A 17,624-nucleotide genomic window follows, 5' to 3' on the forward strand; every position below is an offset into this window, starting at 1 on the left:
TGGACAGCAACAGCAGTATTAAGTATATCCAATATATCCCAAATTTGATCATCTAGATAGTCTGTGGCCCTAACCAATTTATCCCACATTTGTGTAATCATAGGGTAAATGAAAATAGAACTGACAGTTTTATTGGCTATACCCATCTGTACTACTTGTGGTCTCCCCAAAGGGAAAAACCAAAACATTATACCTTTTTATCTGCCACTAGTCTGTTTGACCAGCTTGCAGTGCAATGCGTGGATCCACGTCGGCCTTCCTTCCAGCTTTACTGACGTAGGCGTGATAAGGAGGACCTGATAGGGACCGTCATACAAGGGTTCTAGTCCGTGTTTTCTGACATGCCTTTTCACAACCACAAAATCACCAGGCTTCAAGTTGTGACAAGTGTCGGTTTCTGCTGAATCTGGAAGGGAAGAAGAAACTAAAACATGGGTGTTAGCAACATTTTTACTAAGCTGAATAACATATTGAACAGTACGGTCAGTTTCCTCTGATAACTGCTGAGGCTGGAAATTTGCAACTGGGGGCCTAGCACCAAACAATATCTCATATGGGGACAGGCCATGTTTTGCAATAGAGGTAGTGCGAATGTGGTTCAGTCCAATGGGTAGGAGCTTTGGCCATGGAGCCGTAGTCTCCCGCATCATTTTGGTCAATTGTCCCTTCAGTGTGTCGTTCAGCCTCTCAACTTTCCCACTAGATTGTGTATGGTACGGAGTATGGAGAGCTACCGTGGATCCAAGCATTGTCAGAACCTCCTGATACACATGAGAAGAAAAAGCCGGACCTTGGTCACTTTCGACAACTTCTGGAACACCGTATCTGCATATAACTTCCATCACCAGTTTCTTCGCTGTGGTCTTTGCAGTCATGTTGGTAACAGGGAATGCTTCTGGCCAACTGGAGAACATGTCGACAACCACCAGATATTCATACCTTCCAGACTTAGGCAACGTGATGTGGTCCACCTGGAGCCTTTGGAAAGGATAGTCGGGCTTAGCAAGGTGCTTCGGGGGTACACGTTGAAGTTGACCGGGATTGCAGGTCTGACAGATGTTACATGCACGGTTGAGTGCTGTCAGCACTGTAGAAATACCTTGAGCCCAATAGAATTTTTGAACCAGGGCTAGGGCCTGGTTTTTTCCTCGATGTGTGGGCCCATGTGCCTACGTGGCAATAGCAGGGTACATCCGCTTAGGGAGACACACAAGTTGGTCCTTTTTCCAGAGACCATTGTCCATACGTTCTCCATCAGTCTTCCACTGCTTCACTTCTTCCTTTGGGGACATTCTCTGCATCGTCATTAAGTGGTCTTGCGGGGTCCGGCAGAAAACCTCAGTCTGGCGCAGATCATCAGGTTCCTGTAGAGTCAGTGTTTCTTGTAACTGTTTACGCTGAGAGCGTGTGGTCACCATAGCTGGTATGGTCAGTTCAACGGGTAGTAAGAGCAGCAGCTTTTTCTTGCATATCCGCAAAGACGTTACCAACAGTCTGTGGACTGTTCTTAGGACCAGGCGCCTTGACCTTGATAATGGCCACCTGGGTAGGTAATTTGATTGAGTCCATGAGGGTTTTAACAGCTTCAGCATCCTTCACTGGAGTTCCGGCGGTAGTAATAAACCCTTGATTGGCCCATAGGGCTCCGAAATCATGAGCAATACCAAATGCATACTGTGAGTCCGTGTATATATTAGCCCACCTGTCTTTGGCCAGAACACATGCAGTAGACAGAGCCTGAAGTTCTGCTTCTTGTGCTGACTGTGAGGACGGGAGTGTATCTGCGTGCACTACAGTGTCTTCCGTAGTAACAGCGCATCCAGTGTTAAATCTGCCAAACTCATCAGCATATCTTGAACCATCCGTGTATAACACCAGATCAGGATTTGGAAGTGGATTTTCACTGACATTTGATAGAGTAGCTGTCTCTTCAGTCAGGAGTTAGGAACAGTCATGTTGGAGGTGATCCTCATCACTGCCATCTTTCTTGGGGACCGGCAGTAAAGTAGCGGGGGTTGATTGTAGTACAACGATGCAACTTGACGTAGTCAGCCAAAAGGAGTGAACACTGCAGCCGCAAGTGTCGTTGTACAGTCAAATGTCTTGGCTGTTGGAGTGTCAGTATTGCCGCAATATCATGCGGGGCAAAAATGTGCGTCTTATGTCCAAGAATTATGTCTGCAGTCTTGTCAAGCAACGAGTGAGTGGCGTGAACTGCCCTCATGCAACTTGGTGATGCCTGAGCCATGGGGTCGAGGCGGGCCGAATAATAGCCCACTGGCCGTTGCCTATTGCCATGCGACTGTGTGAGCACCCCTGCTGCATGTCCTTCATTCTCAGACACATACAAATTGAACGGTCAAGTATAGTCCGGGATGCCCTAGGCAGGGGCAGAAGCAATAAGCAGCTTTAATTCAGAGAAGGCACGATAATGGCTTTTCAGTGCCTGTGTCCGGTCAGAGGGTCCTATGTCTTGTTGTCCTCCGGGGGGCAGAAGCGTTCCTTTTTGGGGCCCCACGTTCGGGCGTCAAGCTGTTGAGGGAGGATCTGAAGTGACCCTTCACGGTTGACACAGTGATTTTCAAATTGATCCACAGGGCGTTGCCGGCAACTGAAAATGACCAGACGGAGACATGTGTCTCTGTTTGGGGGGGGGGATCGAGCAGATCTCTGAGCCCCCGTTTATTGTGTCGCACTTTTCATAATCTTAACAAGTGACACTTCAACCAATCAACATAGGAACACGCTCACAGTTCTTAACCTATAAGAATGCAGGAACAGCCTGTACTCCAAGGTCCCGTAGAACAATACGCCCTCAGTGTCATATCTTTTTCAGGCTGGAATAATCAAGGTCTCATAACTATGAACTTTTACCTAGTAACAAACATGTATCTTAAAACAGCAAGATGGAGTCCAAAAGCACAAAATGAAGCCTGCTTTAATTTTTCTTAGGCCGGGGATCACACATGCGAGAAACACGTCCGTGTCTCGCATGTGAAATCCAAGCTCCGGCGCCGGCACTCCAGAGCGGAGCGTGCGGCCACATAGGAACACATGGAGCCGCACGCTCCGCTCTGGAGTGCCGGCGCCAGAGCTTGGATTTCACATGTGAGACACTGACGTGTTTCTCGCATGTGTGACTCCGGCCTAAGTTTAACCCTTCACACTGATGCCGGCTTGCTGTGAGCGCCACCCTGTGGTCGGCGCTCATAGCAAGCCTGTAATGAAGCTACATAGGAGCGATCCCATGTAGCTGAGCCGATCGAGTTGTGCCAGCTTCTAGCCTCCCATAGAGGATATTGAAGCATGGCAAAAGTAAAAAAAAAAAGTTTAAAAAAAATATAAAAGTTTAAATCACCCCCCTTTCGCCCCATTCAAAATAAAAAAAAATAAATATCAAACCTACACATATTTGATATCGCCACATTCAGAATCGCCCGATCTATCAATAAAAAAAGGATTGAACTGATCGCTAAATGGCGTAGCAAGAAAAAAAAATTTGAAATGCCCGAATTACGTTTTTTTGGTCGCCGCGACATTGCATTAAAATGCAATAACAGGCGATCAAAAGATATTATCTGCACCAAAATGGCATAATTAAAAACGTCAGCTCGGCATCACCCGACCCCAGATCATGAAAAATGGAGACGCTACGGGTATCGTAAAATGGCGCAATTTTTTTTTTTTTTTTTTACAGCAAAGTTTGGAATTTTTTTCACCACTTAGATAAAAACTAACCTAGACATGTTTGATGTCTATGAACTCGTAATGACCTGGAGAATCACAATGGCAGCTCAGTTTTAGCATTTAGTGAACCTAGCAAAAAAAGCCAAACAAAAAACAAGTGTGGGATTTTTTTGCAATTTCACAGCACTTGGAATTTTTTTCTTATTTTCTAGTACACGACATGGTAAAACCAATGATGCCGTTCAAAAGTACAACTCGTCCCGCAAAAAATAAGCCCTCACATGGCCAAATTGACGGAAAAATAAAAAAGTTATGGCTCTGGGAAAAAGGGGAGCGAAAAACGAACACGGAAAAACTGAAAATCCCAAGGTCATGAAGGGGTTAATAATCACCCTTTATTCCTATTACGGAGCCAGTTGTTAACCCAGTTACACATATTTTGTCCTAGTCCCATTACTCTCATTCTTTGTACCAACCTTTTGTGTGGCACTGCTGTATTAAATGCATTTGAAAAGTCTAGATAGACCGCATCCACGGTGTTTTCCTTCTCCAGTCTGGAACTTACCGCCTCGTAGAAGCTGATCAGATTAGTTTGATAGGACCGATCTCTCATAAACCCATGTTGATGTTAGGTCTTGAGATTATTCTTATTGAAATACTCCAGGATAGCATCTGTTAGGAAACATTCAAGGATTTTACCTACAGTAGAGGTTACATTTCTTGACCTGTAATTTTCAGGCTCAGATTTTCTCCCCTTTTTGAATATTTCACCACATTTGCTCTGCGCCAGCCTTGTTGTACAGACACTGTTATTATGGTACCTGTGAATATTAAAAATAACGGTTTGCCTATCATGGTGGTTAATTCCTGCAGTAATCGGGGGTGTCTGTCAACAGGGCCTAGGGTTTTGTCTACTTAAGTGTCTACTTAGTGATTTTGAGAAGGCGCCATATGACCTGCTGGGTTATTAGGTGACATTTAATGGAGAATTACTGGTCATCCTGATCATGTCATCTGCCATGGGATTTTCTTGTAATACTGTAGAGATAAATCCTAATTTTAAGACCTTCTAATGAACATATATTTTTGTACTGTATCCTGATACGTACAACCATAAGATTCATAGAGTGTTTCTCATGTCAGTACGATGATGCAGCTTTCTTCTATATTTGCCTTCTGCCTTTGACACTGTGGACCATTCCCTTCTGCTACAGATTCTCTCACCTCTTGGCATCTCCGACTTGGCCCTATCCTGAATCTCGTCATATCTGACAGACCGAACATTCAGTGTCTCCCTCCCCCACGCCACCTCCTCACTTCGCCCCGTGTCTTTCAGTGTTCCTCAAGGCTCAGTTCTAGGACCCCTATTCTTCTCCATCTACACCTTTGGCCTGGGACAGCTCATAGAATCCCACGGTTTGCAGTATCATTTCAACGCCCATGACACGCAGATCTACCTATCCGGACCTGACATCACCCCCTTACTTACCAAAATCCCACACTGTCTGTCTGCTATTTCAGCCTTCTTTTCTGCTCGCTTTCTAAAACTGAAAATGGACAAAACAGAATTCATCATCTTTCCCCCATCTCACTCTACCTCTCCACCTGACCTATCCTGTTGTGAATTCTGTGGCTGAATTCACTCCTGTGGTCACAAGTGGTACTGCAGCTTCTGAGCTTCCTCCCTCAGGTGTTTTGGTGAGCTCGTTGGCTGCTTTGTTATTTAACTCCGCCTGATTCTGTCTTCCTTGCTCCTGATCAATGTTCCAGTGTTGGATCTGAGCTTCTGGATCTTTCCTGTGGCCTGCTGCTCTGCTAAGTGCTTCTTTGCTTTTGTTGCTGCTTTTTCTGTCCAGCTTGTCAATTCGTTTTGCTGGAAGCTCTGAGACGCAAAGGGTGTACCGCCGTGCCGTTAGTTCGGTACGGTGGGTCTTTTTGCCCCCTTTGCGTGGTTTTTTGCTTTAGGGTTTTTTGTAGACTGCAAAGTTCTCTTTGCTATCCTCGCTCTATCTAGAATATCGGGCCTCATTTTGCTGAATCTATTTCATCCCTACGTTTGTCTTTTCATCTTGCTAACAGTCATTATATGTGGGGGGCTGCCTTTTCCTTTGGGGTATTTCTCTGAGGCAAGTCAGGCTTGTTTTTCTATCTTCAGGCTAGTCAGCTCCTCAGGCTGTGCCGAGTTGCATAGGTAGTGTCAGGCGCAATCCACAGCCACCTTTAGTTGTGTTTAGGATAGGTTCAGGTTTGCAGTCTACAGAGATTCCACGTCTCGGAGCTCGTTCTATTGTTTTTGGGTTATTGTCAGATCACTGTATGTGCTCTGCTTGCTGGCACACTGTGTCACTGGATTGCCTACATAACAGTATCAGAAGCCACCCTAATGATTCTCAATAGAGGGAAAAAAGAAGTTCTGACATCATTTTTTTTCCTCAGCTCTGTGTTCACTCTTTTTTTTTTTCCCCTAGACATTTGGGTGATTCTGGACACAGGTGTGGACATGGATATTCAGGGTCTGTGCTCTTCAATGGATAATCTCGTTACAAATGTACAAAGGATTCAAGATACTATTGATCAGAAATCTATGTTAGAGCCAAGAATTCCTATTCCTGATTTGTTTTTTGGTGATAGAACTAAGTTTCTTAATTTCAAAAATAATTGTAAGCTATTTCTGGCCTTGAAACCTCATTCTTCTGGTAATCCTATTCAACAGGTTTTGATTATTATTTCTTTTTTGCGCGGCGACCCTCAGGACTGGGCATTTTCTCTTGCGCCAGGAGACCCTGCATTGAGTAATGTCAATGCGTTTTTCCTGGCGCTCGGATTACTTTACGATGAGCCTAATTCAGTGGATCAGGCTGAGAAAAATTTGCTGGCTTTATGCCAGGGTCAGGATGATATAGAAGTATATTGTCAGAAATTTAGGAAGTGGTCAGTACTCACTCTGTGGAATGAATCTGCGCTGGCAGCTTTGTTCAGAAAGGGTCTCTCTGAGGCTCTTAAGGATGTCATGGTGGGTTTTCCTATGCCTGCTGGTTTGAATGAGTCTATGTCTTTGGCCATTCAGATCGGTCGACGCTTGCGCGAGCGTAAATCTGTGCACCATTTGGCGGTATTGTCTAAGATTAGACCTGAGCCTATGAAGTGCGATAGGACTATGACCAGAGTTGAACGGCAAGAACACAGACGTCTGAATGGTCTGTGTTTCTACTGTGGTGATTCCACTCATGCTATTTCTGATTGTCCTAAGCGCACTAAGCGGTTCGCTAGGTCTGTCGTCATTGGTACTGTACAATCCAAATTCCTTCTGTCCATTACCTTGATATGCTCTTTGTCATCGTATTCTGTCATGGCGTTTGTGGATTCAGGCGCTGCCCTGAATCTGATGGATTTGGATTATGCTAAACGTTGTGGGTTTTTATTGGAGCCTTTGCGGTGTCCTATTCCGTTGAGAGGAATTGATGCTACACCTTTGGCCAAGAATAAACCTCAGTACTGGACCCAGCTGACCATGTGCATGGCTCCTGCACATCAGGAAGTTATTCGTTTTCTGGTGCTACATAATCTGCATGATGTGGTCGTGTTGGGGTTGCCATGGCTGCAAACCCATAATCCAGTATTGGATTGGAACTCTATGTTGGTATCCAGCTGGGGTTGTCAGGGGGTACATGGTGATGTTCCATTTTTGTCTATTTCGTCATCCTCTCCTTCTGAGATCCCAGAGTTCTTGTCTGATTATCAGGATGTATTTGAAGAGCCCACGTCCGATGCCCTACCTCCGCATAGGGATTGTGATTGTGCTATCAATTTGATTCCTGGTAGTAAATTCCCTAAAGGTCGATTATTTAATTTATCTGTGCCTGAACACGCCGCTATGCGCAGTTATGTGAAGGAATCCCTGGAGAAGGGACATATTCGCCCATCGTCATCACCACTGGGAGCAGGGTTCTTTTTTGTAGCCAAGAAGGATGGTTCGCTGAGACCGTGTATTGATTACCGCCTTCTTAATAAGATCACGGTTAAATTTCAGTATCCCTTGCCATTGTTATCTGACTTGTTTGCTCGGATTAAGGGGGCTAGTTGGTTCACTAAGATAGATCTTCGTGGTGCGTATAATCTGGTGAGAATCAGGCAAGGAGATGAATGGAAAACTGCATTTAATACGCCCGAGGGTCATTTTGAGTATCTAGTGATGCCGTTCGGACTTGCCAATGCTCCATCTGTGTTTCAGTCTTTTATGCATGACATCTTCCGTGAGTATCTGGATAAATTCCTGATTGTTTACTTGGATGACATTTTGATCTTCTCAGATGATTGGGAGTCTCATGTGAAGCAGGTCAGAATGGTTTTCCAGGTCCTGCGTGCTAATTCTTTGTTTGTGAAGGGATCAAAGTGTCTCTTCGGTGTGCAGAAAGTTTCATTTTTGGGCTTCATCTTCTCCCCTTCTACTATCGAGATGGATCCGGTTAAGGTCCAAGCCATCCAGGATTGGACTCAGCCGACATCTCTGAAAAGTCTGCAAAAATTCCTGGGCTTTGCTAATTTTTATCGTCGCTTCATCTGTAATTTTTCTAGCATTGCCAAACCATTGACCGATTTGACCAAGAAGGGTGCTGATTTGGTTAATTGGTCTTCTGCTGCTGTGGAAGCTTTTCAGGCGTTGAAGCATCGTTTTTGTTCTGCCCCTGTGTTGTGTCAACCAGATGTTTCTCTTCCGTTCCAGGTCGAGGTTGATGCTTCTGAGATTGGAGCAGGGGTGGTTTTGTCACAGCGAGGTTCTGGTTGCTCAGTGTTGAAACCATGTGCTTTCTTTTCCAGGAAGTTTTCGGCTGCTGAGCGTAATTATGATGTGGGCAACCGAGAGTTGCTGGCCATGAAGTGGGCATTCGAGGAATGGCGTCATTGGCTTGAAGGAGCTAAGCATCGCGTGGTGGTATTGACTGATCATAAGAACCTTACTTATCTCGAGTCTGCCAAGCGCTTGAATCCTAGACAGGCCCGTTGGTCGTTATTTTTTGCCCGCTTCGATTTTGTGATTTCGTACCTTCCGGGCTCTAAAAATGTGAAGGCGGATGCTCTGTCTAGGAGTTTTGTGCCCGACTCTCCGGGTTCATCTGAGCCGGCGAGTATCCTCAAGGAAGGAGTCATTGTGTCTGCCATCTCCCCTGATTTGCGGCGAGTGTTGCAAAAATTTCAGGCGAATAAACCTGATCGTTGTCCGGCGGAGAGACTGTTCGTCCCTGATAGGTGGACTAGTAAAGTTATCTCTGAACTTCATTGTTCGGTGTTGGCTGGTCATCCTGGAATCTTTGGTACCAGAGAGTTAGTAGCTAGATCCTTCTGGTGGCCATCTCTGTCACGGGATGTATGTACTTTTGTGCAGTCCTGTGGGATTTGTGCTAGGGCTAAGCCCTGCTGTTCACGTGCCAGTGGGTTGCTTTTGCCCTTGCCGGTCCCAAAGAGGCCTTGGACACATATTTCGATGGATTTCATTTCTGACCTTCCCGTTTCTCAAAAGATGTCAGTCATTTGGGTGGTCTGTGATCGCTTTTCTAAAATGGTCCATCTGGTGCCCTTGGTTAAATTGCCTTCCTCCTCTGATTTGGTGCCTTTGTTCTTCCAGCATGTGGTTCGTTTGCATGGCATTCCTGAGAATATTGTTTCTGACAGAGGTTCCCAGTTTGTTTCAAGATTTTGGCGAGCCTTTTGTGGTAGGATGGGCATTGACCTATCTTTTTCCTCGGCTTTCCATCCTCAGACTAATGGCCAGACCGAACGAACCAATCAGACCTTGGAAACATATCTGAGATGTTTTGTTTCTGCAGACCAGGATGATTGGGTGTCCTTTTTGCCGTTGGCTGAGTTCGCCCTTAATAATCGGGCCAGCTCGGCTACCTTGGTCTCTCCATTTTTCTGCAATTCTGGGTTCCATCCTCGTTTCTCTTCAGGACAGGTTGAGTCTTCGGACTGTCCTGGTGTGGATTCTGTGGTGGACAGGTTGCAGCAGATCTGGACTCAGGTAGTGGACAATTTGACCTTGTCCCAGGAGAAGGCTCAACTTTTCGCTAATCGCAGACGCCGTGTGGGTCCCCGACTTCGTGTTGGGGATCTGGTTTGGTTATCTTCTCGTCATATTCCTATGAAGGTTTCCTCTCCTAAATTTAAACCTCGTTTTATTGGTCCGTATAGGATTTCTGAGATTCTCAATCCTGTGTCTTTTCGTCTGACCCTCCCAGACTCCTTTTCTATACATAATGTATTCCATAGGTCGTTGTTGCGGAGATACGTGGCACCTATGGTTCCATCTGTTGAGCCTCCTGCCCCGGTTTTGGTGGAGGGGGAATTGGAGTATATTGTGGAGAAAATTTTGGATTCTCGTGTTTCTAGACGGAAACTCCAGTATCTGGTTAAATGGAAGGGTTATGCTCAGGAAGATAATTCCTGGGTTTTTGCCTCTGATGTCCATGCTCCAGATCTTGTTCGTGCCTTTCATGTGGCTCATCCTGGTCGGCCTGGGGGCTCTGGTGAGGGTTCGGTGACCCCTCCTCAAGGGGGGGGTACTGTTGTGAATTCTGTGGCTGAATTCACTCCTGTGGTCACAAGTGGTACTGCAGCTTCTGAGCTTCCTCCCTCAGGTGTTCTGGTGAGCTCGTTGGCTGCTTTGTTATTTAACTCCGCCTGATTCTGTCTTCCTTGCTCCTGATCAATGTTCCAGTGTTGGATCTGAGCTTCTGGATCTTTCCTGTGGCCTGCTGCTCTGCTTAGATAAGTGCTTCTTTGCTTTTGTTGCTGCTTTTTCTGTCCAGCTTGTCAATTCGTTTTGCTGGAAGCTCTGAGACGCAAAGGGTGTACCGCCGTGCCGTTAGTTCGGTACGGTGGGTCTTTTTGCCCCCTTTGCGTGGTTTTTTGCTTTAGGGTTTTTTGTAGACTGCAAAGTTCTCTTTGCTATCCTCGCTCTATCTAGAATATCGGGCCTCATTTTGCTGAATCTATTTCATCCCTACGTTTGTCTTTTCATCTTGCTAACAGTCATTATATGTGGGGGGCTGCCTTTTCCTTTGGGGTATTTCTCTGAGGCAAGTCAGGCTTGTTTTTCTATCTTCAGGCTAGTCAGCTCCTCAGGCTGTGCCGAGTTGCATAGGTAGTGTCAGGCGCAATCCACAGCCACCTTTAGTTGTGTTTAGGATAGGTTCAGGTTTGCAGTCTACAGAGATTCCACGTCTCGGAGCTCGTTCTATTGTTTTTGGGTTATTGTCAGATCACTGTATGTGCTCTGATTGCTGGCACACTGTGTCACTGGATTGCCTACATAACACTATCCATCAATGTCAATGGCTGCTCACTTTCCCCAGTCCCACACGCCCGGTGCCTCGGGGTGATCGACTCTGCCCTCTCCTTCAAGCCACATATCCAAGCCCTTGCCTCGCTCCTGCCATCTCAAACTCAAAAATATTTCCTGGATCCACGCCTTGACCTCAACACCGCAAAAACACTAGTGCATGCCCTTATCTCCTGCCTTGACTACTGCAACCTCCTACTCTCTCGCCTCCAGTCTTGCACCATTCCAATCCATTCTACACTCTGCTGCCTGACTAATCTACCTGTCTCCCCGCTATTCCCCAGCCTCTCCCCTATGCCAAGCCCTTCACTGGCTTCCTATCGCCCAGAGACTCCAGTTCAAAACCCTTACAATGACATACAAAGCCATCCACAACCTGTCTCCTCCATACATCTGTGACCCGTTTCCCTACACTTTCCTGCACGCAACCTCCGATCCTCTCAAGATCTCCTTCTCTACTCCCCTCTTATCTCTTCTCCCCACTACCGCATCCAAGACTTCTCTCGTGCTTCCCCCATACTCTGGAACTCTCTACCTCAAACAGATCAGACTCTCGCCTACCATAGAAACCTTCAAAAAGAACCTGAAGACTCACCTCTTCTGACAAGCCTACAGCCTGCAGTGATCCTCAACCTACTGAACCGCCATATAACCAGCCCTACCCTCTCCTAGTGTATCCTCACCCATCCCCTGCAGACTGTGAGACCTCGCGGGCAGGGTCCTCCGTCCTTCTGTACCTGTGTACCTTGTTTTCTGCTTATGTTTAATGTATTTGTCTATATTTGCCTCCTTTTTTCATGTAAAGCGCCATGGAATAAATGGCGCTATATAAATGTATAATAATAAAAAAGTAAAATAATTACAACTTGAACATGTACACTGAGCTGAAAATAATGAACCATCTTCAATTTGCAGGAAAGAATGGCAAGGCTTTTTTTTTTTTTTAATCATTGATTTTTACTTCACCAAAATCACACATTCTAATAATAACGCCCATCGATCAATAAATTTACACTTATTTCCCTATAATTTGTTTCACAGCTGCTATAACGGTTAGGACGAGGGTACATCACTGTAGCTCCTAATGACACGCCAACCACTGTGTGACCCTGACCCGAGACTCATTTTTTATTTAACTAGTGGCAGCTGCACAATATTGCTTGTAGCTCATCATAGCCCTTTATGGTGAAACTAGACCGCGCCACCAACCTCCATACTCAAGCTGTGCAATAGTTCATATACTATTTGGATGGTAAATTTTGCACCCACTGACCACACTGTTGTTTCTTAGTCTCACCATTAGACGACAGCTGTCTAACTATCCAAAATAACATTACCATTAACTATAAGGCCATATTCACACATTCAGTATTTGGTCAGTGTTTTACATCAGTATATGTAAGCCAAACTCAGGAGAGGAACAATCCGAGGAAAAATATAATCAAAACAAGTCACCACTTTTTTTCACCCGCTCCTGGTTTTGGCTTACAAATACTAAATGACCTTCGATTTGATTGGTAAGCTCCTTAACTATCAGTAGGTTTCTCATGATGATGTCTCATTTCTGCTGCCCCATCCGGACAGTTTTATACAACCTTTATATACACATAACACAGCATGAAGGGGCTCGGAGAAGGTGGCAGTGAAGGTGTGTAAGTGTCTGATGGGGTCACACAGCTCATAAAAGGACAACTGCCCGGCCTCATAATCCAGATATATCCTGACTCCATCACTGGAGATCTGGTGAGGTAACGGAATCACTTTACTGTCATGTCTCACCGAACACTGATTATTAATCACCTGTCGCCCTCCACACAAACCCCATGAATCATTATTATTTCCAATCTGTGACTTCGCTCCCCTCCTGTCTATACTGGGGTAACACATCCCCACCCTCCACAATACAGATCTCCTGATCGCCACATCCCAGTAATGTCGTCCTGAGGTAAATCTCCTCCCGCTCATCACCTGATTATACTGGAATCTCTCTGCTGTTTCTGGACGATTCTGGTTCATCAGACTACGGGACATAGTTTTCAAGTCGTCTGATATAAGGAGATTATTAGCAGCCGTGTCTACGTCCAGTAATATGTCTGCAGGATCCTGTACATAGAAGGTCACATTTATATCTCTTATTATATCACATAATGTGTGTGATATGTGTGAGATCAGCTCCACACCCCGATCACCTCCATCATGTCCTCCTGTGGCCTCACCACCATCATCCTCCTTAGGATCACACAAGTCACCGGTGTCTGGATCCTGTAAGACAGTCAGTGGATCCGTCATGTTACACAGCTCCTCAATGTGTCTCATCTTCCTGGACAGCTCGGCCTTCTTTATTTCCAGCTTCCGGATCACATCAGACAGTGACAGTGACATCTTCTCTTGCCGAATGGAGATGTCACTCAGGATCTTCTTTTCTAGGTTGTCTACCCGTCTCCTGATGTCTATAAACAGGGCAGATGCGCTCTTCTTTTCTTCAGTCATTTTTTCTTGACCTTTCCTCACGTTCTCTTCCAAATGGCAGACTTTTTCCTCAGACTTCTCTTTCTTTGTGATCAGTTTCTGCAGGACATTTCTCAGATTCTCCTTTTTTTCTCAGAGGCCTCCTCCAGAGACTCCACTTTATGTCCTTTGTGTTCTCCAATCAGACAGCAGGACACACAGATACAAGTAGCGTCCTCAGTGCAGTAATATTCCAGGATCTTCCTATGGACAGAACATTTCCTGGTCTCCAGAGAAGTGCTGGGATCAGTGAGGACGTGTTCTGGTCCTTTACTGTGAACCCTCAGGTGATTATCACACAGAGAAGCCTCACACATCAGACAGGATTTCACAGCAGGTACAGGAGAGTCCATACAGTAGGTGCAGCGGATCCCGGTGATCTCCTCCTGATGTGGATGAGTAGACAGGACATTCTCCAATATGTTGCACAGAGTTATGTTCCTAATCATCACAGGTCGCTCTTGAAACTCTTCTCTACATTCAGGACAGGAATAATCTCCAGACTCATCCTGTGTATTCAGGATCCTTTCAATACAGACCAGGCAAAAGTTGTGTCCACATCTCAGGGTGACAGGATCTGTATACAGGGTCAGACAGATGGAACATTCCATCTCCCTTCTTAGACCTCCAGAAGCCATTACTGACTGCAAAATGAGGCAGAAAAAAAAGAAATGAAACTGAAAGACTGGATAACTGACATTTATGACAAAGATTGAGGGAGGAGTGGTAACGTTTTTGCTGTGATTTCAGAGGATCTCCCATCTGAGGGAAATCAACATGCCAGTACCTTTTCAGTAAGCGTATGTTTCCACGGTCAGGAAACGCTGCGGATTGGACACTGCGTACAGCCGCAGTGTCCAGTCCACAGCGGCCAGAATTTACAGCATAGTGGAGGGGATTTCATGAAATCCCATCTCCACTATGCGTGCAGACACCAGCGGCATCCCTGCGTATACGCACATGCAGCGCATCTTTCTAGACCACAGCATGTCTATTTATCTTGCCGAGACGCTCAGTCTCTGCAAGATAAATATCAGCGTCCAATGTACAGGATGCAGTGATTCCGCATGGTTGAATGAGCACATGCGGGATCACCGCGCGTACAAAAGCCGGCAGCGCTTTGGAGAGATCTGTGTCCAAAGAGCTGCCAATCTGGATCGTGGAACCATACACTCATAAGTAGAGGAATGGGCAATAAAAATACTAAAAGGTCTTTGTTATATGTCTTTAAGTAGAATAACAGCAATGGATCTACTTAGGCCACTTTTACATGAGTGCATTTTGTGCCATGTAAGGGAAAAAAGAAGTATGTGTCCAAAACATGGAGAAGGTACAAATCTTGTGTCAAGTCCAACTACAATGTGGACACATGAATTGAATACATTTTATCCCTACATAGTAGACTATACAAAGAGAAAAAAATATGGACCAATCAGGCATTGAACAATGTAAATGGAAGTTTTAATGCTAGGCGTACGTTTTCCAAAGTAAACATGAGGTTTGTCATGGAATTTCCTTACTAAAAAAAACTAACTGATTCACTCTTGAGGGCCTGCTGATATTTGCCTTTTAAGGCCACATTCACACGCTCAGTATTTTACATCAGTATTTGTAAAAAAAGAAAAGAAAAAAAATCAGGAGTGGAACAATCAGATGAAAAGTGTAATAGAAACACGTCACCACTTCTGTATTTTTCAATCACTCCCAATTTTGGCTTATAAATAGGGATGAGCGAACGTGTTCGGTGATACTCCGATATGACTTGTGTTTTGAAACTGTTAAACTGTAAAGCGCTGTGGAGTGTGTTGGTGCTATACACAGTAAATAAAGATTATTATTATCACTCAAATATCTTGGTGCTCGGATGTACTTGTTACTCGGCGAGTAATGGGAGGTGCTCAATGTAAAAGTTGAATCCCCGCCCTGCATATTTGGCGCCTGTTACACAGCCAATAAGCATGCAGGGATTGCCTGTGCGTCACTGTAATGCCGTAGCCATCTTGGTGGTGTCATTATTGTGGTTGGCTGCCTGTGAGACATCATCAGGGGTTATAAAAAGACAGGCGCCGCCCGACTCGGCACACTGAAGCCATTTTTTTTTGTGTGAGAAAAGTCTTAGTTACTTACCGTTAACGGTATTTTTCGGAGCCCATGACAGCAACAACGAGAGAAGGGATACGCCCTCCAGTAACAGGAAACCTACAGATACAAAAGGGCGGCACCTCTCCCATGCATCAGTTGGATTACAGAGCTCAAGAGGACCACCATGGTTAACGGCAAAAATACGTACAGTACTCTAATGACTAACCATTTCACACAAGTGAACCTTATAAGAGGAAGAAGTGCACACCCAACGTGAAAAGGGAGGGAATGTTAGGATGCTGTCATGGGCTCTGAAAAATACAGTTAATGTTAAGTAACTAAGACTTTATTCGGTCGCCCATGACAGCACCAATGAGAGAATTACAGAGAAGTAATAACTACTTAGGGAGGCATCACAGCCTGCAGCACCCTTATATCAAAGGTGAGGTCTGAGGAGGCACCCAAGTCTAACCTATAATGATTGTAAAAAGTGGACGGAGAAGACCAAGTAGCCGCCTTACATATTTGATCAATGGAGACTTCCGACCTCTCTGTCCAGGAGGCTGCCATGGATTGAGTGGAATGTGCCTTCAGCTTTTCTGGTGCCGGCCTGACACTTGATGTATATGCTAAAAAAATAGCCTCCTTAATAACCTCTATCTCTCAACAGCGACCTTTCAAACTCCACGCCACCAGATGGAGGCCTGCCACCTGAGGATGGTAGACTGGGCCCTGGGAGAGGAGGTCAAAAATTTCCAGCAGCACCCATGCATCGGACACCGACATGGTCCTGAGACATGAGAACCATGCCCTCTTGGGCCAGAAGAGAGCAATCATTATTATTCTTGCTTTGTCCTTCCTGACCATTTGCACTACTAGAGGCAACAGGGATAAGGGGGGAAAGGCATGAGCCAGACTGAAGTCCCATTTTATCAGGAAGGTATCTACTGCCAGCGGGCCTTCTTTGAGATTTAGAGAACAGAATTGATTCACTTTTCTGTTCTCTTTGGTGGCGAAGAGGTCAACGTCTGGCCGACCTCATCTCCCCACAATCTGGTCAAAGATGACTTTCTTTAGTGACTATTCTCCCTGCCTTAGCTGGTTGCTGCTTAAAAAGTCTGCCCTGGTATTATCTTTTTCTCTTATATGTAGTGCTGTCAAAGATAGAAAATGGCGCTCTACTAACTGGAAGAGGCGTTCTGTTGGCTACTGCCACCTGATTTTTGGAAAGGACTCGCACATGATGACCCTGCAGATATACAAGGAGTATCTTGACTGCCAGCTCTACTGCTGTTAATTCCTTTAAGTTAGAAGAACTCTCTAACTCATGGTGCTCCCATAGACCCTGGACCATGACTTCTCCCAAATGAGCCCCCCAACCCAAAGGGCTTGTGTCCGTGGTGACTATACGGGTTATATTATTGTCCCAATGAACTCCTCTGGATAGATTACCCCAATCTAGCCACCATCTAAGGGATTTTACCGAGGCTCGGGATAAAGTCAGGTGATCCTGGAAAAAAAAAAAAACCCAAGGCTTCTATCATTCAATAAGAAGTCAAACTGTAGAGTCCTTGTATGAAGCTGTGCCCACTTGACCGCAGGAATGCAAGATGATAGGGAACCCAACAGGGATATAGCTTTTCTGAGTGACATGGTAGGGTTGTTAGAAGCTCTCAGAACCTGCTGACGTAGACGAACAAACTTGTCAGGTGGCAGACAACACTCCGGTCTTTCTGAGTCCAAAATTAGACCCAAAAACTGCTGTACTTGTCAAGAGATTTTTCAATATCCAGTAGCCACCCTAAGTGTTCAAGAACAGATATTGTCTTCTCTAAATGATCTAGACAATGGTCCGCTGTTCTACCTATAATAAGGAAGTCATCTAAGGCTGCTTTCACACTAGTGTCGGCACTAGTGTCTTACGACGCTTCCGCTGCCCCATTGTAAGGTCCGGGGAGGAAGGGCGGAGTTTCGGCCACACATGCGTGGTCGAAAATGGCGGGCACGA

General features: G+C 45.4%; 1 pseudogene; it reads right to left on the reverse strand.

The window, feature by feature from the left end:
• Window positions 1-12,022: 12,022 nt before the first annotated feature.
• LOC138675044 (E3 ubiquitin/ISG15 ligase TRIM25-like) lies at window positions 12,023-14,172 on the reverse strand (annotated as a pseudogene).
• Window positions 14,173-17,624: the final 3,452 nt, after the last annotated feature.

The sequence above is a fragment of the Ranitomeya imitator genome, chromosome 4 (assembly GCF_032444005.1).
Source record: "Ranitomeya imitator isolate aRanImi1 chromosome 4, aRanImi1.pri, whole genome shotgun sequence".
Classification (NCBI taxonomy): domain Eukaryota; kingdom Metazoa; phylum Chordata; class Amphibia; order Anura; family Dendrobatidae; genus Ranitomeya; species Ranitomeya imitator.